The following is a 24,625-nucleotide window of genomic DNA, read 5'->3' as shown; positions in this document are numbered from 1 at the left end:
CACCATCACCGTCTCCTTTAGCCTAGCCGGCATAACCGTGGGACGTAAAACTCAAAATTTCATTTAATTTCATTTCATTTTCGTCATTTTGTTATAAAATTACATGGCGAGCATATTTTATCTGATTCCAAATGGTTATCGTCGAATATACGCGGTTAAAAGAGCACTCTGATTAGCCAAATTCAAAAGACCTCAACAATTTCTCTCTCTACAAGCGACGTTGTCTTCATAGCCTCCGTGACCAGGTAGGAAGAGCACGCGGCTAGTAGTTCAAAGGTTGTGGTTCGCGCCCATCCTAGGGTACAGTTTTTTACTTGTATATAGTCCTTTTTAGGCTCACCTTAATGTAAACACATTACGCATATAGGCGATTTAACACATTTTGGAGGAGTAATTTTGTGGTTCATTGGAGCTTAAGGCATGGGGAACATACCTAGAACACACTAGGCACGTTCCCCAGGTACATGTCAAGCATGTGCCTACTGGTGGACATAGACTGTGATTATCACTTCCCATCCGTATGATTTCTCTCTCTGAAGTACTAAGACACATACTGGACACATTTCCATCTACCTGAGGGAACATGATAGGCATATGCCTGCTATGTAAATGTGCTGTTAGTCCTCTTCCCTAAGTTCTACGGTCAAAGTAATATAATAAAAACCACCCTAGGTCCGAATCTCATTTAAGTTGAAAATTTGATCAAGATCAGTGGTTCAAGAGATTAGGAGTCACAAACATAGTCACTGTCAATTTTATAATATAGGTTGTTGTTTTAATCCACGAAGTTGAAAATCAAGATCTGATTTCTCAGAAAAACTTAATTGTAAAGCTAATGTTGGTGACAATTTAAGCGATTCTACACAAGCATCACATTAAATATATATGCTATTTGAGGAAGTAAATCTTATAAACTTTGATACTTTATTTAATTCGTCTTTTAAATGGCGAATTGTTGGATAATATCTAATAATAATTTTAAGTTTCATAAGTTCTACATCTTTTAATTCATACTTCACAACATGTTCATCTTCGGTAACATTATAATACGTTAATGGAATATTTACTTCACTTAAAACAAAATGCTTATTTAAGCCCTTGTTCATCTTTTAAGTTTATTTCTGTCTTGTCTATCTGTGTTACAATATTTCTTTATTGTAACTGTTTCTTTTCCTTTTCTTACATTTGTAAATGTTTTCTTTTCAATTATCTTCCAATTGTCAGGTTGTGGAAAATTTTAAACAAAATTTTTAAAGTAATATAAAAGTAAAAATATTTAAAAAAAATGTAAACAATTTACAAACTAAAACATCTAATCCTCAATTTTCAACTAATGCAAACTTTTCAAGTTTGAAAATTTTAGACAGATGTTCGAACAAAAAGAAAATTAAACCAGTGATAAGAAAGACAAAGGTTTTCAAACTAAAAATTTCAAACCAAAATTTTCAAACGAATTTTCCAATATTCCAATGTACCCCCTCAAAATTTAAGAGTGCAGTAATGTAAACCTACCCAGGTCTTATGAAAAATACAATTCATCCTGTACTCAACCACACAAGCATATGTTGTTGTAAAGCCTCATCTAACAAGATCATTTAGGTGAATAATCTACTACATTGTACTATGAATATTTTGACAAATTTTTACCTGCAGAAGGTGATATGCAGGGCCACGCAAATACAAAGTTATACATTTTAGTCCTAGAGAACCTTTACCAAATTTTGTTTTATGTCAATTAACAAACTTAAGGAATAGTACTACGTACACCTCTCAAATTTTAAGAAGGAAGCGTCAATGTAGGCATATCGTAGGGAAGGAGAATCCTCCCCTTTATTCATCCATATCAAAATATAACATGTTAAAGGCGCATCAAGGAACATAAGTTAAGTCAATAACCGACTACGTGTCGAATATATTGCAATACTACAATTTGGCTATATTATACCCATGAGAGGGAACGACATGAACCATGGAAATTTACAATGATATATATTTCTCCTAGCAACAGATGCAACATTCATTTTGTTATCCTACGATCTTTGAAGTACAAGCAGTATAATCTCTACAGACAACACGGTCAGCCTGTATTCTATGGTGTGTGGTGTGTTAGGATCTTAAAACTAAGATTAGGCAAAGACTCTTCATACACATATCCTGTGATGCTAATTTATCTGAATCAGTCAATGTGTATGAGCTGATCTTTAATGCATTTCCACCAACATATAATATTTTGGAGAGTCTTGGTCTGAAACACTGTACACCATTTTGATTTGAATTCAATATATTTTATCCTCTTTTCAATCATTAAAATTACTCAAAGAGGATGTTGCCAACATATTTCGAAACAATCTTATAAAACAAACACATAAAGTCTCAACTTACCGATATTATTTCCCTACACATTTCAGCAATTCTTCAAATGAAATGAAATGAAATTTTTGAGTTTTACATCCCACGGATATGCCGGCTAGGCTAAACAAGACGGTGATGGTGAGAAATGAATGAAATAGTGGAATGAAAAAGTGGAAGGAAACGGGAGAACCCCGAGGAAACCCAAGCACAGGTTTTTTGTCCACCACAAAGTTCACTAGGCGGGAGCGGGGTTTGAACCCGGGACCCCATGCACCAGCGGTGAACGCTCTACCACTGAGCCGCCGCGGTCCCAGCAATTCTTCAGGGAAAAGCATGTTTAAAATATTTTTGTTGTTTTACTGTTACTGGTAGTAGAAGTGTGTGATGATACCGTATCTTTATTGAAACTCATGATAAAACTTCCCGATTGAAAAGAATAGGAACGTGTATTCCAGAATTATATAACGCAAGATTGCGGAAAGAGGAAAAAAATCAGATTAAACCAGAGGATTGGTTAGAGCAATCAAAATACCAATGCTTTACATTAAAAACCAGTAAACTGTTTTTATACACCTAGGTATACTGTCATTTCTGTCTCTTTACTAACCAATAAAAGAATTTCTCTCACTACGAGTTTGCGATAAAGTCCCAGTATTTGTAGTGGACTTAGGGACTTTACTTATATTAGGGAACCCACTGCTCTTTTAAACACAATCTTTGGCACATATGACTATAATTACCCAAGCCATAGTTTCAGGATAGTAGCCAGAAGAGCTGAGGATTTTTTTTTTTTTTTTTTTTTTTTGCAATTTTCCTATATCCTAAATTTTAAGACAAATTTAATATTCAATAGCTAAAATATTTGGACTATCTGTTTTCTAGCAGCCCAATCTCGAAACGAATTAAAGTTGAATGCCACTTTTTCCTATAATTACAATTTTATTTTCATAGTTGTAGTATTTCAAGGGTGAAATTAACTTCTGTCTTAAAAGTAAAAAAGGAAAGTTAAATTAGCATTGCTTCATTGCTAAGCAGACTTTTCTGCATTTATTAAATTATGAAAATTATTCGTGAAGCTTATTTTGCTGTATTTTTAACTCATTAGGATTAGATATAGATGCCTTGCAGTAAGAATGTGGCCGCATATTGAGAAGAAAAATTCTCGAATCACGTGTGCTCTCTACAAAAGTAAGTGAATTCAAAAATTACTATTTTCCCCAAAAAAATTACTATTTTCCTTTATATTGACCAGGTACCCTTCACGAGTTCTCGTTGTCATATGATTTAAGCGTTTAAATACAGTACTTCGTGCATACACAGCGATGGGTTAATGTCCATATTTAATTCAAAAGTTCTGATTCAAAACAGATACATGATAATGAACGTTACTTCTAGGAAAGTAGAAGCAACAGAGCTATTCAGATCAGGGCAATATGTCAATGTATATCTTTAATTTTTATGACCTCAGTATTGAGAGGGGCTGATATGGTCAGCCCCACACAATCCGCTTTTACCTTCAGATTTCCTCACGTATCTATTTGATCCCCTAAGCGTAAGCCACATAAAGACCAGGGTAAAACAGTAGAATAAAGCCCATTCGTTCAAGATCTAAAATAGACTTACTCTTGATAGGTATACGTTTCATTGCAGCTCTAGTTTTATCAAGGAAATACATATTGCAGTTTCGCAAAAAGTGAATATTTTTTTTACAAACATTTGTATGTATACACAAGTTACGTATTGTATGCTACATGATCTATTTACTCTGGTTAAATGTTTCTCTTCAACTGTCAATTAAGGCTACATATTAATGCATATTTAAAATTATTTCCTTTGATCAAGAAATAAAGAAAACTATTTAAACTAGAACACTTTTTAAGTATCATATGCAGATTATGCAGTGTAGAGTCGATTGATTTTCATATTCTTCGAGGAGTTCTATAGATACTGATTTTCAGTTTAATATGATTTATACTTTTCAGTTTTAACAGAATAAGAAAAAATCCAGGGATAATTCCGATTTAAAAGAAAAAGCAATATTCTTTTACATTTCAGTTAAATTAGAGATCGTCCTCTATCTGAAATATTATTGTGGTACAAATGTAATATCCGCTCTAGTTGCGTCATTTACAAAGATCAAAAAAGAAAAGAGAAAAGAAAAAGAAAAAAAACAAAACGAAACAAAGGAAAAGGAAACTGCAATATCTGATTAATCATAATAGTCATCGTCTACAACTACAGACTGTGTTATAGCTCAACCAATGATTGGATTTTGTGACGAAACGAGTCTGGAGTCTGCGATGCAAAGGAGTCCTCAGCCTCACGTTGTACCACCCAAAGATCAGAGAAAGTCTTCCCTCCCAAGAAATGGCCAAGATACTGGAAGAGCTGGTAGTCATAAGGAGAAATCCTGTAGAATATGATTAGTGAGGAAGGGTTTTATATTGTTACTCATGAAGTGTCTTTCCCATCTTTTGAGCGACATATGGACATACATTTTTGTGCCAGTTGAGGACACTAAGTTGTTTATTGACCATGGATGGATATTTGCAGACAAATTTCTGCTGTGTTTACTGGAGTTGAGGACTATAATGATCCACAGTGATGTCTTAGGTTCCACAGAAAAATAAATGATGGATCACACTCATCATGCCGACAACACTTTTGCACTTAGAGGAAGTGTTTGGAACATTGCTCTGGACGTTGATCACACCCACCACTATTCTGACCATTTACAATTGTCGTAAAAGATGTAAATTTCATCAAAAGTGACAATCCGATGATGGAAATCTTCCAAGTTACTCCATACACTCAAAGAACTACTCACCTCAAGATGGTGAATCTTGTTGGCCAGTGCCAACGTATGTGCCACCTGTGAGTTCAACTTTTTTCCAAGATAATAATGGTATATACCTAACTCATCTACAATGGCACGAAAATTTCCCAGAGTCTGCTACCGCGCTGTTCTTGAGAAGCTCATTCTAATATGATGAAAGTTAGTGCTCAGGGGACTCATTTAACATGCTGTATCACCGGATCAAAATTCACAAATCAGCTGTGGATGGTACGTTCATTTGCTTTGCACCAAGGCTGGCCTTAGATGGTGCGGGGCCCGATTGAGTACATTTTGCGGGACCTCAAGTTTACAAGTAACTTGCATTAAAGTATGTGGAACCAATATATATATATATATATATATATATATATATATATATATATATATATATATATATATATATATATATATATATATATTGCGCTCTCCTTGCTGGTCTAATGGTTATATCCATTTCCTTTTAAAACGTTTTTCCATCTGCAAAATGTTCTGGTGAAAACGTTCACCCTGTTCATTGCTTATAGCAGCTAATTTTTCAGAGAAATAACTCAAATGAAAATGCAGACAGCGAATGAATTTTAAAATACATATTTCACCTTGTGCCTCGCAATTTTTAAAGAAGGTTCTGAAGGCTCTGTACCAGTATTTCACAGTTTTATTCTCTTACAAGTAAATCTATCGATGTCGAAATCTAGTTTCTTGACCAAACTTGGCAGAGAAGTGTGAAATGTAAAGAAACGCGCGTAAGCAAAGTTCAAAGTGCTTAAGTCCACAAAGACAACTGCAGTGTCCAAAAACCTGTCTGTTCAGAATAAGCCATAACGATATATTTCAAGTTTGAAAATTTCATTTTATTTGTAAAATGGGTCAATGAATAAAAAACAAAAATATTAACCGACACGGGGAGAAAGTAGACATCTATTTGAGGGTATGCTTATCATTGCCATCATTTTGAAGTCGGCAATCTTGTATCTCGCTCGACTTTTTTTTTTTAATAGGAAGAAGGACATGTAATATGTTAAATTGGGCTAGAATTTTACTCGAAATGTAATGGCGAAGTTTATGTTTCCATAAGTTTATATTTGTAAGACATAATGAAATGCTTATTGATACGAATTCGTTGGTTCAAAGATTTCTTAACAACTTTATCTTTTTTGAAAAGCATTCAAGTCAGGAAATCCTAATGTATACTAATGAGAACATCGTAGGTAGCTAGTTATGAAAGATACAATCAGGTTGAAATCGTTATCGGAAATGACGAGACGATCACAAACCTTAAGGAACTGATGGAAGATATATGACATGTTTTCCATTGAATTATATGCATATATTCCACCTATTCAGTACGCATTAGTATACGTTCACTTTTCCTGATTTGATTTTAAAAGAAATACGTTCACATAATTTTTTGCAGAAGAGGACAAAGTTTGTCCTCTGGTTTTGTATTTTTAATATAGCTATAAGAAGGGAAAGGATATGCAAAGAAGTCGTACTAAGGCTGATTTATTTGATACCATCTCCGTATTCGCGGTAGTATCACATAACATAATCAATAAGAACGCCAGGAACTTTTACTTAGTGGGGTGTTCAAAATAAAAGAGGATGTGCACCAAGAATAATGATATACATTTTTACACAAACTCAAAGAAAACAGTATTTTTACGCCCAGGGTTGTGTGTAAGGAAATTTGAGGGAATGGTAAGGATGTTGGGGGGATGTAGAATACTTCTTGGACATATCTATTTTTACATTAAATTCAGAAAATATTTGCTTATGCCCGAAAACTAAATACAAACTATTCATTTACTTGTTAGGGAGATGGCATACCCTCCCTTGTGGAGTCTATGGGTATACCTGCATTGCAATATGTTGTGTGTACTTGACAACCTAGAGCCATCTTAACGGTACCTTAGGCACTTGGCCTGGGCTCCACAGGCATTGAGGGCCTCGCGAACAGAATGACCTGTATTAATTATATGTAGTAGGAACAAAATTTAGTCTTAGGGACCACAACAAACTTCTTTTGCTCTGGGATCTACTATGGTGTTAAAACGGTACTGGAGAGTAGATTAAATGACCCTAGCGCGGGGCCCGATTTTGAGCAATCGGCTTAAGGCCGGCCCTGTTCTGCACCACCTTTTTTTGAGCTTGTTGTGCAAAATAACAAAGTTTGAAGTCGTAAAGAAAAATCACTGTAATATTGTGTGTTGTCCATGGTGCACTTTCATCGTACAACTCTGTTCAACAACGCACTACCTGCTGACTGTCTGGGTGCCCCAGCTTGTTATTTCTGATTGACTACTGAGTTTATAGTTTAGACGAATGGCTTTAGTCCATCCCTGTGTTGTGTTGCTGGGGTGAATTTCTTACCGAACGTCAAAGTGAACATTTTCATTTGCATCAGCCTAATCGTTTTCGTAGTAATTAAACTGAGCAGGTAAAAGAGGTATTTAAAACAACCTTCTCCGAACGTCCAGTACCACCCGTAATGTTATATGTGACTTCCTTATCAAGTTTCGAAAGATAGTGTGTTTGATGCATAGCGCAGTGGGAGGGCATCAATATAAGAAAGTACGTATAGCACTCATGGGAAAATTGTTCAGAATTCCTCCAAATATATCAGAAATTTGTCACAACAGACAGGCCCGCCAAATTCTAAGTTGCTTAGGATTCTTCGGAAGTTTGTATCCATACAAGACATGTATTGGTAAAGAGTTGCAAGAAAGAGACTGTGAATCGCTTGTACAATATTGCCAGTGGTTACAAAACTTTCTTGTCTCAGAAGGAGAGAATATTCTGGATGTAACGTTGTCTACTGATAAGGCATGGTTCTATATCTTTGGCTATGTGAACAGCCAGAACACAAGGTTGTGGAGTATCCAGAATCCACGAACAACTTCTTCATGGTCAGAAGGTTGGGGTGTGATGCGCCATGACCCGTCAACGAATCGAGAAACTAGTTTGTCTCAAGACACCTTACATACGGAACGTTATTTCCTAGAAATATTGGAACAGTTCATTGGGCATCTCACTAAGGCTGAAATTACAGATATTTAGTTTCAGAAGCACAGTGCTACAGCGCATACAGCTCGGACATACATGAAAACACTTGAGAAGATTTTTTTTTAACAGAATAGCATTATCTCCCGTGGCATCTCGCCTACACGGTTGCCTGATTTCACTCTACTATGCTTTTAACTGTGATATTATCGAAAGACAGTGTTTATGATCTCAATTCACGTGATACACGTAGTTAGGGTTTCGATTCCCAGTGAAAGAACATTCAACGCATAACTCCTCATGTATACGATACGTTGACCTTTGGTGAATTATATGTTCCAGAGGTTCTCTTCACAGTTAGACATGGGTACATAGTGACATTTGGAACACTCTGTATTTAAATTTAGTCGTCTCATCTATATTTTGTAATTGATGATGTTCTTGTTAGAATAAAGAATAACAAGTATTGAGGCATTCCCAATGGCCAAGTGAACAGAGAATTTTGTAGAATGCTTGTTTGTCTTTAATAGTTTCAGAGAGGAATTCCGGGAAGATCCAGTTTTTCATTAGCCCATTGCTTTAAGAATGGAACATACAAGTACGTAAAAGGAAATGAATTAAAGGAACGACAACTGTTTTGACATTGGATACAAAGTTGTAAAGAAACGAGGCAAAAAGAAAGAAAAGTGAGACAATTTGTAAATTAAAATTCCATTACAGAGTTATGGTAAAATAATTTGCATAATTTTCACACTTGGAAGAGTAATATAATAACAGCACCAATGGACATTAAGAATGGAAGAGAAAATAGAGCAAATGTTCTCCCTGATGCTTTCTTTATCCTTTTTATTAACTTTGAATTTAGAACGTTTGAAATACAAGAAGAAAGAGTAATTGGCCACTTGCTTATTTTACCTCTCTTTAGCATAAAATTTTTCAACTTCGCCTACATTTTAATCGTTCACCAGTTCTTTCACGTTTTAAAAAAATGCGTTATCAGTATTGCCAACTTGTACAGTCCGCAGCAAAAAACCTGCAACATGAGCATGTAGGTCTATTGTGAAACGACGAAGTCTTTTGCTTCAAAATAAGTGTGCAGGGGAGGACGCCAAGGTTTCTCCTGGCGCGATTCGTGCCACTTAGATGTTGTGTTGATTTTTTGCGCTGTTAAGCGTAGTTTCACACACATGCTCATGTTGCAGGTTTTTTGCTGCGAACTGTACCAAATAACCAATGTGTTTCGTACTATTACTTAAGTCTTCTATTAAACAAAAAATTTTCTTGCAAGAGCTGCAGTAAATTGTTTTAACACTTTTTTTTATTATTATTACTCCATAGTTGCATTCATAAATTACATTTAGAAGTTGCCTAAATTTTGTGTTGTCTCGATCTCTTGTTCACTATGTTCACTATATATAGCTAGACGGAGATACTACAACAGTAAGTCAAGGGCAAGTGACCAGTTTTTTCTACTATAGTTCAAATGGAATGGATAAGATTGAAAATCAGAAATTCGAGCTAAGGAACAGATTAAAACCTAGGGTTAGGGAATGCTACGTATTAAACAGACGTGTTATGGTGACTTACTTGCACAGGAACTTGCTTATATACTATTAATGTTCTCTGATAAAAGACTCTCTAATCATATAGTTTCAAGAAGCAGATCCTTGACAAAAGATTGTATACTATACTCAAAGCAGTGGTATTCAACTTAGGGTACGTGATGACTTCCTAGGAGTGCGTAAAATTATATAAACTATATAGATAATACATTATACTGCAGAATATATCTATTCCACGCAAACTTTAGCATAGTTCTATTAAGTTTATGGCGTATATATACCCAAGACATTCCGGCACAACGTCTCACAAGGAACCCCTTGAGTGCGAGATCGGAAGTGCAATCTCTAGTAAGGCTCATTTGAAAGTGTAGTGTAAACAATGATGACAGGAAAAATATTAGCTGCTAATGACTCACCATGTGCATCAGGAGGGCGACAGAAAATAAGTATCAAGGAGGTGTAGAGATCAACCTTCTATGGGATGTTTGTATTACACTTCACAAAATAGATATCATTGACATTCACGAAATGCTGGAAACAAACCCTTAACTTGCACCCTGAACTAGGAGTGTTCGATAAGGCTGAAGACCTATCGAACTTCGGGAGTGAAAATTTATCGAGTTGTCATCGGTTACTCGAAACCATTCGAGTATTTGAAATTATCGAAATTTCGATTATTATCGAAATTTCGAGTATTATCGAAGTTTTGGGTATCATCAACATTTCGGGTATTATCGACATTTCGAGTATTATCGAAGTTTCGGGTATTATCAAAGTTTCGGGTATTATCGACATTTCGAGTATTATCGAAGTTTCGGGTATTATCAACATTTCGAGTATTATCGAAGTTTCGGGTATTATCGACATTTCGAATATTATCGAAGTTTCGGGTATTATCAAAAGTACTGATGAACAGTTCGGTTCCTTCACCTCTCCAATGATTTCTTCTTGCAGCCAAACTAGTCAAACAACTTTTTTCATCTGATAAGTTATTGCAAAGTTGTATTTGTTGAAATCATATTCGACATCGAATTATTTTTCTGCCTGCCCCGTTATTGGCGCAATCGGCAAAGTGACTATTAGTAGACTAATGTTGTCTTGGATTCCAATTCCATTCGGGTGATGCATGTTTTTTCTTCCTCTTTCTCTCTTCTGACAGACTGCTTAAACCTTGTACAGATCTGTGGGGAAAGAACTTTTCCTTCACTACATTGCTAAGGAGAGAACTTTTAATACATACATGTAATACATATATACAACTATAATAACCTCGAATACATCGTTTCTTACGAACACTCAGATAATCCCGAACTTTTCTAAATATTCAAGCGACTCGACAAATGCGATCATATTGATATATTTCTGTATTTTCTGCTTTCAAACAATTCGAGATTCTCGAACAGTTCGAGTGTCTCGAAGTTGTCTAATGTTTCTTACATTTCGAGTGCCTCCAACACTTCGAGAGTCCCGAACATTTCGGAAGTCTCGATCATTTCGAGAGTCTCGAACATTTCGGGAGTCTCGATCATTTCGAGAGTCTCAAACATTTCGGGTCTCGAAAGTTCGATAGTTCGATAAAATTAAAATTCTTTATCGATGAAACGGTTTTGAAATTTTATCGAATTGTTATCGATTACTCGATTATCGGAACAGCCCTACCCTGAACACCAAATGAAAAATGACGCGCCACAGTGATCACAAACGTTCGCACCATTAAGATCGAAGGCGATCTTCTTGGGAGCTACAAACAGTTCAGAACGTTCAGCTAGATATCCACTTTTAAAGAATGCATATAGAATCATATTGATATAATGGGGAGATGAGAACTAATAGAATATGATGCACTCGTCTTTTCCTGGCACCTGTCTTTTCCTTTTTCTATAAACCATCCACTGACTCGCATAATAATCCAATTACATCTCTTTTAACCTTACCTCTCCTGAATCCGACTGTTCCTTCTGAACGTTTTGATTTGTTCTTCCATTTAACCTTTTCTTCAGTATTCGAAGCAAAATTTTTGCTGCATGCGAATGAGACTGATAGCTCTATATTCCCCACATCACTTTGGGTTCTATTTCTTAGCCATCGGTATCATGATCTTACTTAGGAAGTCTTTTGGCCATTCTCCTGTTTCATATATTTCATTGCAAAGTCGGAATAATTCTGTCTTGTCTTTATCTACCATATTCTTAATGAATTCGATTGGTATATTATGTATCCCGGTTGCCTTTTCATTCCTAATCTTGGACATGGCTTTTTAAAACCCATCCCAAAGAATAATAAACCCTTGATCATCCTCGCCTATTTCATTTTTTACTTCAACATCTAGACCACACAATCTACTCCTACTTTCATATGAGTCCTTAACATATTCTTTCCATCTTCCTAATAGTTAACTTCTCTTGCTGCTATAATCTCCAATCTCATTTTCTACTGCCTTTGTAACACCCCTTTGTTTCATCTGAAGTTCTACATATTTACCTCCTTGTACATTTCTTCATGTTTCCCAACTCTTTCTAAATTTTCTGTGTCCTCGCAATTTTTTTTGTAAAACTCTTCCCTTACTTTGCCTGTTTCCCTTAGTAACTCGTTGAACACTACAGAAAACATACTGAAACACATCAAAACATAAGATGACAAACGCAAAAGATGTCTAATATATAAAGAAACAAAACAACATATCACAAGTGGAGGCGTACAAATTATATCCAAGGAATGAGACGGAAAGAGGTTGCAAAAATCATACATCAAGAAATGATACCATGAGCAGTGCTACATCATTATAAATATCAATTGGAAAGCACATACAAAACAAACACAAACTTTATTGGGACGGAACAATACTGAACGACAAAGAAGTAATCATAGTAGACTGGACATCACAATAATAAGCAAAGAAATAGAGAAGGCATATTTAATAAACATCGCAATCCCAAATACAACACAATCACGGAAAGCACACAGAGAAGCATAGAAAAGTACAAACAACTAGCTTAAAACATCAGATAACAATGAAAACCCAAGTATGTGAATACTATCAATAGTAATATCAGATGGAGTGGCTCACAAGACGTTGACAAAGGTGCTTGAAACCATTGGAAATGAAGTAAAAGAAATAAAGAAGAGCGACTAGAGCGTAATACTAGAGACATGCAGGATTATAAGAAATGTTCTACAAACCCCAGAATATAGAAAGAAAAAAAGAAGACATAGAGAATCAGTGATATATGTACTTGGATGGCCCGTATCATGTATTGCCTACTCAGCTAAGGAGTAGAGAAAACTACACATAACAACTATATTATCACCAATTAATATTTCTATTTATATACTTTTCAGTAATAAGGAAATCTTGAAGAGAAATAAGGGAAAATCTCAGATATGTCATCATCATTATTATCATCATAGGTATTCCGCCGTTATTGGTAGATCACTTGTTACAACTGAGAAGTTTCAATGCTGCACGGTCATCCGCTAACCTCTTTGTCTTCACGTACTATCTCTGTTTTGATATCGTTCATTAATTGTAGTCTCCTTCACCCCTCCCTCTCTTTCCTGCCACTATACTCGACATCCCTCATGATACAATTACTTCATTGCCAACGATCCAACCATTTCTCTTCCTCTTCTTAATAATATTTAAAATTGTTCTTTTCTTCTCCCACCATTTCTAACACCCTTTCATTCTTTTTCGGCTCGACATAGTTCTCCATTCTTCTAAACACTCACATTTCGAAAGCTTCTAGTCGTTCTTAATCGCTTTTGCGTAATGTCCATGTTTCTGACTCATACAGCACAGTACTAAACAAGAAGCACTTTATGAGTCTTTTTCTCAATTCTTTATTCAAGATCCCATAAAATAGTATTTTATTCCTCCTAAAGACCTCTTTCGCCATTTCTATCCTTACTTTTATTTCACTTCACACTTCATATCAGCACTAAAAATGCTACCCAGGTATCGAAAGCTAGTCACTTGTTGTATTTTATCCCATCCTACTTCCATATTTGGCACTGACCCCCTCGTTCCAATCACAATTGCTTTTATCTTCCTAACATTTGTTTTCATCCCATATTCTTCACAGGCCTTCCTCAAGTTTTCCTATCTTATTGATTTTCTTTTAGCGTTACGCAGCAACCGCCATATCATCTGCAAACCGCATACGCCTAATCATTCTATTCCTGCCATCTTCATTTTATAGGCTCTTTTTTTACTACCTCTTCGAGATAGATATTAATAAATTTCTGATGAGTCTTCGGTCTTTTCATTCCAACCCAGCCTTCTTTAGAACTTCCAACAACAATTCCCAATTCACACGGTCAAAAGCCTTTTGCATATCAGTGAATACCATGTACACAATCATTTCATTTTCCTCCCCGATCACACTCAATAATCCAATTGCATCTCTTGTGCCCTTACCTCTCCTGAACCCGAACTGATCCTCCTCAACTTCTTCATTTGTTATAACCTTCTGTTCAGAAGTCGAAATAAAATTTTTACTGCATGAGATATGAGACTAGTAGTATAATTCTCACATCTCTTTGGTATGTAATGGCTGTAAACTTTGCTAAAACTAATTTGTAATTAGACACTAAAAGTGGTGCTTTATTCATAATTTAACAGTTTATTTTTATCAGTATCTTACCTCACCTTGCTTGCTCTTCAGGCCCCTCAGGCGTGCGATCATTAGGTTGGGAAACTGATGTAAAAGATTAAAACTAGCAAAGGAGAGTGAACTATAGAGAAGAGAGAAAGAACAGATAGTAGTACATATTCAAGAGCACTTAAAGTATTCACAGTAGCAAAGTTAATGTATTCTAAGTCTCGTCAAAGAATTGAAAAATAAATAGTATTAGTTATTTAATATCATGTGAACTATATGTGTTAATAAAAGCAAATCAAAATTGTGTATTTTAACCATGCTACAGAATAGTGAAAGAAGAAATAGTATTAGTTATTCAAGATCATGTAAAGTACTAAAAGAAGCGATGGAAAGTCAACGTATTTCATTCCAAGGAAGAAAATAGATAGAAAAAAATATGAAGTATTATAAAAGTAACCAACAAGTTCTGTTGCTTTTTGTGGGGGTCTGTGTTCAATTCACCCTCACAACGTGAGTTGAATGCGAATAGAGATAAGGCGAAGGTAAGTTGTTGGTGTAAGTATATCCAACATACATACCTGGTTGTGGTAGTTCCCTTACACCGTGAACTTTCCTAATTACAGAGTGAACATGGGACCTCCACAGAGCGTCATAAAGACATGTATGCTACACGAGTTCAAACTGGGATCAAACGCCATTCCAACGGGGCAGAAAATATGGCAGGCCTTTGGTGAGGGTGTTGTGACTACGTGGACAGTGCAGCGGTAGTTCAACAAGTTTAAGGACGGTGACGAAACACCAAGTGCCGGAAGACCAACGTACGTACAAAATGAAGATCTGCAGGCAGCAATTGAGGCGAACAGTGGCTAGACATGTGAAGAGCTGGGACTAGAATTCAGTGTGAGTGGAGAAATCATTCGGTAGCACCTCCATCAACTTGAGAAGCCCTATAAGTTGGGTCGATGGGTTTCACATGATTTGACTCCGGGCCAGAAGGCAAGCGAGCGATACCCGTGTTTCTTTACTGTCTCCTCTGAGGAAGGAGCTATTTCTGGAAAGGGTGTTGATATGTGATGAGAAGTGGGTCCTGTACGAAGCTCCACGGAGCCGTCATTATTGGTTACCATCCCATGAACCGGTTCCAAAACAGCCGAAACAAGCATTGCACCAGAAGAAGGTCCTCCTGTGTATTTAGTGGACTGCTCGCTGCATCGTGCGTCGGGAACTGTTACAAGCTGGTCAGAGTATCAATGCAACTGTGTACTGTCAGCAGTTGAGTTGTGTTAAAGAAAAACCCAAAACTCTGGAACCACGATCTCTGAATCTCAAAAGGGTCCTCCTGTAACAGGACAACGATAGCCCCACTTGACTAGGATGGCCCGTGACACCATTGTACGCCTTTGGATGGGAAACACTATTGCATCCGCCATCTCCTCGGGCATTGCACCATCCGATTATCACCTATTCCATTACTTGGACAATCACCTTAGAGGACGGCAGTTCAAATCCTTAGTAGAGGTGCAAAATGCACTTGAGACCTTCTTCGCTTCGCGGCCTACCAAGTTCTACGACGATGGAATCCATGGCCTTCCAGAACGTTGGCAGAAGGTCGTCGATGCCGATGGGGACATTTCTGATCTTGTAGGTACGTCCTAGGTGACATATGGATGTTCGAAGGTGGTGGGTTAAAAAGCGATAGAACTTTCTTGGTTACCTTTATACTTATTCGAGATCATGTAAAGTATTAGTAAAGCATACAAAGAAACGAAGGGAAATCAATGTACTAGCTCTCTGTGCCTATATCATCAGTGTACCTTTGGCATGGAAGACCGGATGGAAGCCTATGTGGTTAGGATCCCACATTAAGCCTAAGGTCTACGTCTCACATAGCCTCGGTGCTGAAAGGGAAACTAAACTTTATTTCAACCAATCAAAATTAATGAATTTAGCCACACTAGATAATAGAACAAGAATTGAGTTGATTTTGAGTTTAACGTCCCTTTCAGCAGTGAAGCTATGAGTCGGGACCTACTGATTAACGTGAAATCTGAACCACATGAGTTCCCGCCAGTAAATGAACCCGGGTATCCCACGCCAAAGGCGTGTATGTTAACCTCTAAGCCACAAAGGAGCTCAATAGAACAAGAAGAAATAATATTGGGTATTCAATATGACGTGACATTTATATTTAATTAACACGTTGCTGGGAGATAAATATGAATGGAAAACCGAGCATAGAAGATCAAGAGATCAAGATATAAGGTCTTATCCACGTTAAGGAAACAAATCTTGTAAGAAGATAAAAGGACTAAATATATAATTCAATCTCTCCGTGTTATCCACTAACTGCTGATCGAGAAGAGAAAACGAAGTACCCAGAGAAGTGTAAAGTTCGTGTTACTCTGCATTGTAGTGCTTCGAAATATTACATGCCAAAAGATGGCAACTCTGAATTTTAAATCAATCTAAGTACTTTTTCAATTCTTCATCTCTGGATACTCTTCTTTCGCCGCCTTTTCTGCTTCTTGTTCTCTACACAGTTCATGAAGCTATAAAAATATTTATTCACGTATCCTTTTGGTTTTCACTTCCAACGTCACGACATTGCGTGTAGGTTCTTCCTTCTAACCACCTCAAAAGTCTCCCCCTCTCTCTCTCTCTCCTCTTACCTAAAACGCCACTATTACCAAAAAAAAAAAAAAAAAAGCAAAAACCTAAATTGTATCCAGCTTTGGTATTATCAGCAATCACATTCACATACTTCTGACCGCTTTCAAGCCTTTTGTTTTCGCTTATTTCTACTAAAAATCACTTAAATGTTCTTTGCCTTCCTTTTTAGCATTCGCATGTAAACGGTCAGCATGAATTATTTCCATATTTCTTATTTTAAAAGTTGATATAATAACATTTCAGAGGACGATAATTTTCTTTGCAAAATTATCCATAATTTGAAATAAAACATTTTTTCCTTGAAATAAATGTCTTTGTACCCCCACCATTAAGTTTGTATTTTCTGTTATTTCAGCCTACAGTTACAATACATTTTGGTTTAACTACCCAGTGGAGAGAGAGACGGCATATTTTCCACAATTTGGTTGTGGTTTTCTTGTTATAATATAATTTGCAGGAAACACAAATATAAATGACCACATGGGCGGAGGAATTAGTAGGCTGTTGTCTTTAACCTTAATTGTTGAAGTAATGATTTTTTAAAAGAGAATATTGTGTTATAGACCTTTAACGCCTTGCAGAATCATTTAACCGCTGTAAACTTTCTGTGGCAGCGTATAGCAAAATGGAAAACCTTCATATCATTTTATTTCTTTTAGTTATAAGGTAATCTGTATTTATATTAAAATAGAAATACAACGTAAATTTATTTATTAGCTGTCCGTTACACGTGGTGAAGTTAAAGACCTTTTGTCGTTTGCAATTATTGAGCTATGTATGGTATTCACTTAAAAAAAAAAAAAAAAAAAAATGGCCATCCACTTATATAATGAACATTGGTTTCGCTAGCTTTTAAATATTGGAGTGACATATTACATTTAGCATTTGCAAGTTATTTTTTAACTGCACACTTTGATTTGATTTTTTAAAAATTTGATAGAAGAAATTTAATGTGTCATAACTAATGCAGCGAAAAAAACAGAGGCAAGATCTAGCTCGGGGTCGGGGCCCTATTCTCCCCCCCCCCCCCGGTTTTTTGAGTTACAAAAAATATTGAAGCTATTTTTGAAAGTTTATAGTAAACTCGTAATAGCCTATAGCTATCATAGTCTGAGATTTGGTTTCTCCTTTCCCCCAGGTTTTACCTTCAAAATCCGCCTCTGAAAAAATAAAACTAATCCATAAGCATATAAGTACACGGGGGCAAACCCAGTACGAGTTGGGTGTAAGACCTACCCTCCCCTCCAAATTGAGAAAGACATTCAAAATATTGGATTATAATATGAGAAAAATAACACTGAGAAAACAATATTTCTGAAAAAAAATATTACCCCATCGAAATAAAATCCTAAGTTCATCTAGAAAATTATTGGGTGGAACATGTCCCTATCCCTCCCTCTAATAACGCCCGTGATCATGAAGGGACAAAGGCTACCTAAAGAAAGGGCATTTCCTTTGAACTTCTAGTTTTCTCTGCTAGAAATGGGATTCAGAATAGGAAAATTGAAGGTAGACAGGGCCAAAGCCGGGGTACGGCGTGCGCCTAGCCGTCCCAGCAGATATGTTATACACAGAATTTTTCTGTAGAAACTGATATCTAGTTTTCTTAGGATGTTTCACCAGCATATAGATAGATAGATAAATAGAACTATACACATATGTATATATTAATCGCTTTTTCTTAGTTTATGGGCTAATTTAATACTTGAAAAAGTAAAAACTAGTTGAGAACATATTTCTATTTACGAATAGAAAATCATTATTGCATGCATGTTCCAACTCTATCACATCATATATATACACATTAAAGTATACATAGAATGCAATACAAGAAGCCAATAAGCTTGACAACAATTTATTGATAAGTCATGACAGAATTGTCAACATACTAATGTTTGTAAACAAGATTAAATTAGAAATGAGTACGTACGAGGACCAATTATTCTCTCTGATATAAAAATAAATTTATTTTTCCACGAAGTCACTCATAACAGAAATGCACTTCGTCTGGCTGTGTTTAACAACTGTTGCACATTGTAGAAAAAAATGGCGGCTGGTCAGCAAGCCATTGTTACACAGCATGATCATACTTCTTCCCGACACCAGTTTTTGACCACTTGGTCAGAGGAAGCACTATCACCTTACATACTAACCATACCAGCTTTCATCTCCGTCATACTGCTACTTTTAAGGGCACCAAACTTTGCAATGGGTTTTATTTATATATAAAATAAGAAAGTTTTTCTCTTCTGGGGGAAGGGGCGATTGCCCCTGGATCCGCCCCTGAATTACAGCACGCACTTCAGTCTTCTCCATTTTCACAATGCAGACTCATTTGCTACCTGCAAACCACAGAGAACACAACTAGTATTAATCAAGGATAAAATAGACTTTGTGCCCATACTGCAAATTCAAGTAGTTATACATCACAGCTTCGTCACGCCAACTACCACATTTTTATTGGCTCAACTAAAGTCCCATAAGTTAAAGTTAGAAACTACAATATCTTACGTGCTATTTCTTGAAAATTAAGCAAACAATCGGAAGTGAACACGATCGGAAAACCAATTGAGATTAGTGAGCCCGACTCCGATTGAGCTCGAGTGCCAAATTCGAGCTGCACTAAAAGTACGAAATTATTGTACTCGAGCCCAAGTAAGAGCGAATATAACTGAGGGTAATAAGAGCAAGCTCAGTTGCGTGTTGTCAGCCCGAGCTCAGCTGAAAGAAGTGAGCTAAGGCGCGAGCTCATTTGAAGATAAATAACCCAAGCCTGAGTGAGCGCGAGAACAAATAAAATTAGCGAACACGATCCTAAGTGAGCCTGAACCCCACTGAAAACTAAGTCCGAGCTCTATTGAAGGTAATGACTAGAATCTCAAACAAAATGAGAGTGAGCCCAGGTGAATGCAAGCTCCACTAAGGGTAGGGAACTAGAGCGCAAATGCAATTGGAGGTAGTAAGTCTGAGTCCAAATGAGCATGTGCTGGAACAAAATTAGTGAGTTAGTATAGTGACTGCAAACCTCATTGAAGCATGCAAGCTAGAGCCCAGGTAAACGTGAGCTTCAACGAGAATATTGAGCGCGAGCCCCACTGAAGGTAATGAACGAGAGTCTAAATGAGTACAAGCCCCAACGATGATTGTGAACCCGAGTCCAGTGATGTCGAGAGTGAGAGTGCACAGGTCCAATTGAGATTGGTTAACCCGAGCCCCATTGAATATAGTGAATCCGACCTGAAATAGGCGCGTACTCGAAAGAGAGCGATCTACAAGAAGATTAAGTGAGTGCGAGCCTTATTGAAGAATGTGAATATGAGTTTAGTAAGCACGAGCCTCCTTGAAAGGTGTGAACCCAAGCTCGAGTACAAAAGATCTTCAACGAAAATAGTGAGCGCGAGCCCCGCTGAAGGTACTGTAGCTGATCTTACATGAGTTCAAGCCCCATTGATGTCAGTGACTTCGAGCCCCATTGATGGTAGCGAGCTCGAGCTCAGTTGATGAAACTGAACCAGCGCATGGGCGCCCGAAGGGGAGGGCAGGGTGGGGCCCGAGGCCCCTCTAGCTCACGAAAATGTATTAAATTTCTTAAGATTTTCTTAATACAAATAAAAAATACCAAAGATAATATAGCAACGAAGGAGATGAGCCCCTAGAAAATTTTCTTCGGGCGCCCATGAACCAGCGCGAGTGAGTACGAGTTCAAATGATATTAAAGCCTGTGACAAACATCTTGGCATTTCAGCTAAACGAATAAACGCAAGCTCTTGCGCGACGTTGCCAAGTGGTAAAGGGGTGTGGCTATGGCTAAGCAGACAAACTACAGCGCGATCAGGTGGCAGGGGATAGACTTGGATGTGTACAAAATAAACGTGGCAGTACTGCTGGCGTCTCATTTGTTAGCAGCATTTAAAGGGAACTTGGAGCACCGCCTTCAAAGGCCAAGATGTTTGTCACGTCGTTTAGTGAGTACCAGTCTAAGTAACCGCGTGCCCGCAAGAGATTCGAAAGTGCGAGCTCCAAGAGGTCTAGTGATAGCAAGCCTCATTGAAGGATACAGAGATGGAGTGGATCAATGAAAACTTTACCCATGACCCATTGACCCAACACCTACGATCCACCGTGATCCACTCTAACCCATGACCCATCGTGACCCACTCTGACTCATCACCCACAAAATCTATCGCCATCTACTGTGGCCCATGATCCATACCTTCCTTTCCACTGACTAAAAGAGTTTACAATCATAAGGAAACAGCTGTTGAGCGTTTCTCGGCTCGAAAACGATAGGATTAATGTCATGTTTGAGTTCTCGTTTCGAATTTGGAAAAAAATTTCTCTCCTCGACTCTCGTTCCGCTTTCCTCATGAGAATAGAAATGGATAACGCTAATATCGACCTATTTAATATGATCCAATTCGTCCTCTTTCCCTCTTGCTTTAACACCATTTATTCACAAAACTATTTCCTACTCATTTGCCATCCATTTTCTTCGTGAGTAGATAAGAAATCTAAAAATCTAATAATGTATTCCTTCCATACTCTTTCCTAAGAAGTCAAATTTCGTTACGTAATAAGTGGAATGAAGGTTATGAGGGGAAAAAAATAATGTTTATTTCATACTGCGAAAGAAAAAAATCCTGTGATATCTCAATTGTCTGATATTAATAACAACCACACACACACACACACACACACACACACACACACACACACACACAAATAGAAGTTCCGTGCACTGGATCCCAGGCTATGGATTCGATGTACTTTGTTAAACAGAATCCAAATTTCGAAACCCTAGGACGATTGATAGTGTCAATTTTGTTTTATGGACGAAAAACGTGTGTCCTTCCTATCTAAAATCGCTAAAAATTTTCGCCCGTAGAAAAATTGACAGGTTAATCGTCCTGGGGTTTCGAAAGTTAGATTCTGTGTTACAAAATACATCGAAAAAATACCAGTGTGTGTGTGTGTGTGTGAGAGAGAGAGAGAGAGAGAGAGTGTGTATGTGTGTGTAATTAAAGGATAATTATGGAATACCCTGTATAATTAGATGAAAATCATATTGAAAGATTAATTGTAAATTTTATTCTAAGAAAATGTTGATATGTAGAGTGTAGAATTTTTAATATTATTTTCTTTCTTCTCGTTAGAAGAAGACAAATAGTGAGACTGTACCTTTAATCATGGCCAATGATTGATTCCTAGCTTTTCACTCTGCGAGAAAGGCAAGAAATAGAAGATTGGTAGCGAATCCACAATTAAGGTGTCAGAGAAATGAGATTTTAAAGTATTTCTTTTAATTTTTTTGTTTCTTGATTAAATCAATAATAATAATAATAAAATCTACTATGTATAAATAAACAAGTCACGACTGTTTTTATATTGACTGTTTAAGCCTTCATAACCCTATTAACTACACACTTAAGTTAGAAGAACGTGTATTGAAAGCAAAAATAACACTCCAAATGATTCCACATAGGAGGTCAAACACTGGAAGGATTAATTTCTCTAAGTTCCCTTTCCTTCTCTCATTTTATTCTTTCGTTACTGACGGCAATCCTGAATCGTAGGTGATGGTATTTATAGCTCTACCTTCCGTGACTGCAACATTTTACACGCTCTGGGCTTTTCGTGAAACTTCCACTGTTGCAGCACGTTATCCGAGCAATTTTTTATTCCCGCTCCTGCCGGATCACTAACTTCAGCAAGAAAATTTAAAAAAAAAAAAAAGTAATTCCTGGAGGGTTCAGCGAATGGAAGGTGAAAAGAATTTGAGAACAAGAAAGAAACACGGAGAATTAGATATAAAGTTGTCTGTATGCGTGAAGGTAACGTTAGTAGACTAAAACTTTTCCTAAATCCATACCGTTTCGCCCCGTTCCTTCTTTCCTAAAGATTCGTTAGAAATCTATTTATTCTTCGATGACGTATTGACCAGTACGAAGCAAATCTGCACGCTTCACAAAAGGCATCAAACAGAATCCAATGATTCAAATGTTGTAGTCTATAGCAATTCTATCCATGCAAGTGAGTGTGGACAGAACAACAAGATATCAAACTGTCAATTTTGGCAATTTTATCACTATTAACGACAGCACCTTTTACGAAATGAATTTTATCTGACTTGGCAAGAATATTTACAATTCAATAATGACAATTTCATCAACAGCGCCACACATGTCCTATGAAAATTGTTTGTTTCTCCATAATCTTTCAATGATGCATCGAATTACACACATGAAAGGGTCTTAGAAATGGTGGGAGAGAAAAGAACAATGTCAGATAGGAGGAAAAGAAATTTGTTCGGACATTAACTAGGACGTGCTAGAGGTATGGTGGCAGGAAAGAGAGGGAAAGGACTAAGGAGACTACAATTAATGAACGATATTAAAACAGAAAAATCGTACGTGAAGACGAAGAAATTAGCGAAAGACCGTTGAGCATGGAAGCTTCTCAGTTGCTGCAAGCGACCAGCCAATAATGGTAGGATACCTATCATGGTGATAATAATTTAAAATTTCTGAATGGCTACCCACGACCTTATGATAGGGGGCGTTGTGGAAAAGGCACAGCACTCCACTCTATTCATCCTATGAGAGCATGGTGGCTGAGTGGTAGAGCACTTACCTTTCGTGCGTGGGATCCCTAGTTCGATCCCCAGCCAAGTAAGCTTGTGGTGGACAGTATCGTGCTATTGGTTTTCTCGGGATACTCCTGTTTCCTCCCACTTTTTCATTCCTCCGATTCTTTCACTATTATTCACATGCTTTAAGCATCGTCTCCCTTAGCCTAAAAGGTATAATCGTGAGGCGTTAATCTGAAGATTTCATTTCATTTTCATTTTGTTTGTAATTTCTAAATACTGAACGTTTAATTTGAAACACCCGGTATAACATGTTGAAAAATCATACCCTTGGGACGTGCTCATGTTCAGAAGTCGGAATGCAAATTATTTATCAAAAATTTAATAAATGTGTTAAAGGCATGGTGTACAGGGTAAGTTATGACAACGCTCTAAAGCTTAAAGAGAGAGGGATAAAAGAGTCTTATGGGATACATGTTAAAAGGAGAAAGAGATATTCTACAAGAATGGATAGCACATTTATAAGGTGGTTGCATTGAGACTAGGATTGTAATTCAAGTATAGGTCTAATAAAAATCGAAATTGTTTTCAATTGAAAATATTATAAAATTATGTAATATAGCTAACAGCACTAGCGTTTACAAATGACTATAATTACATCTATACTTCCCAACATTTTAGAACTTCTAACGAATACTTGTAAGTTTTGTGAAACATGCTCCCGATATTACCAATTTTTTCTGTGATCTGCTCCACTTTTGAATGGATTCTGCAATTCCAGTGGAAGGAATGGCCATTTTGTGATCGAGGTTGATCTGTACTCGCGGACTGTGATCCTAAATGAACCTTTTAAAAATATTGGGCGGTCTCACATCCAGACTTGTTTTTTTCAATTAAACTCGTGTTAGGTGGATCTTGCTCTGATTAACCTTATTGGCTTCGCACTCAGTAAGAACTTGGCTTACTCTCTGCAACGAGGCTCACATTCACTCGAACTCGGTTGTGGCTTGCTTTTAGT

This window comes from Thermobia domestica, chromosome 1, assembly GCF_964235325.1.
Source record: "Thermobia domestica chromosome 1, izTheDome1.hap1.1, whole genome shotgun sequence".
Classification (NCBI taxonomy): Eukaryota; Metazoa; Arthropoda; class Insecta; order Zygentoma; family Lepismatidae; genus Thermobia; species Thermobia domestica.
This window is presented reverse-complemented; position numbering follows the sequence as displayed.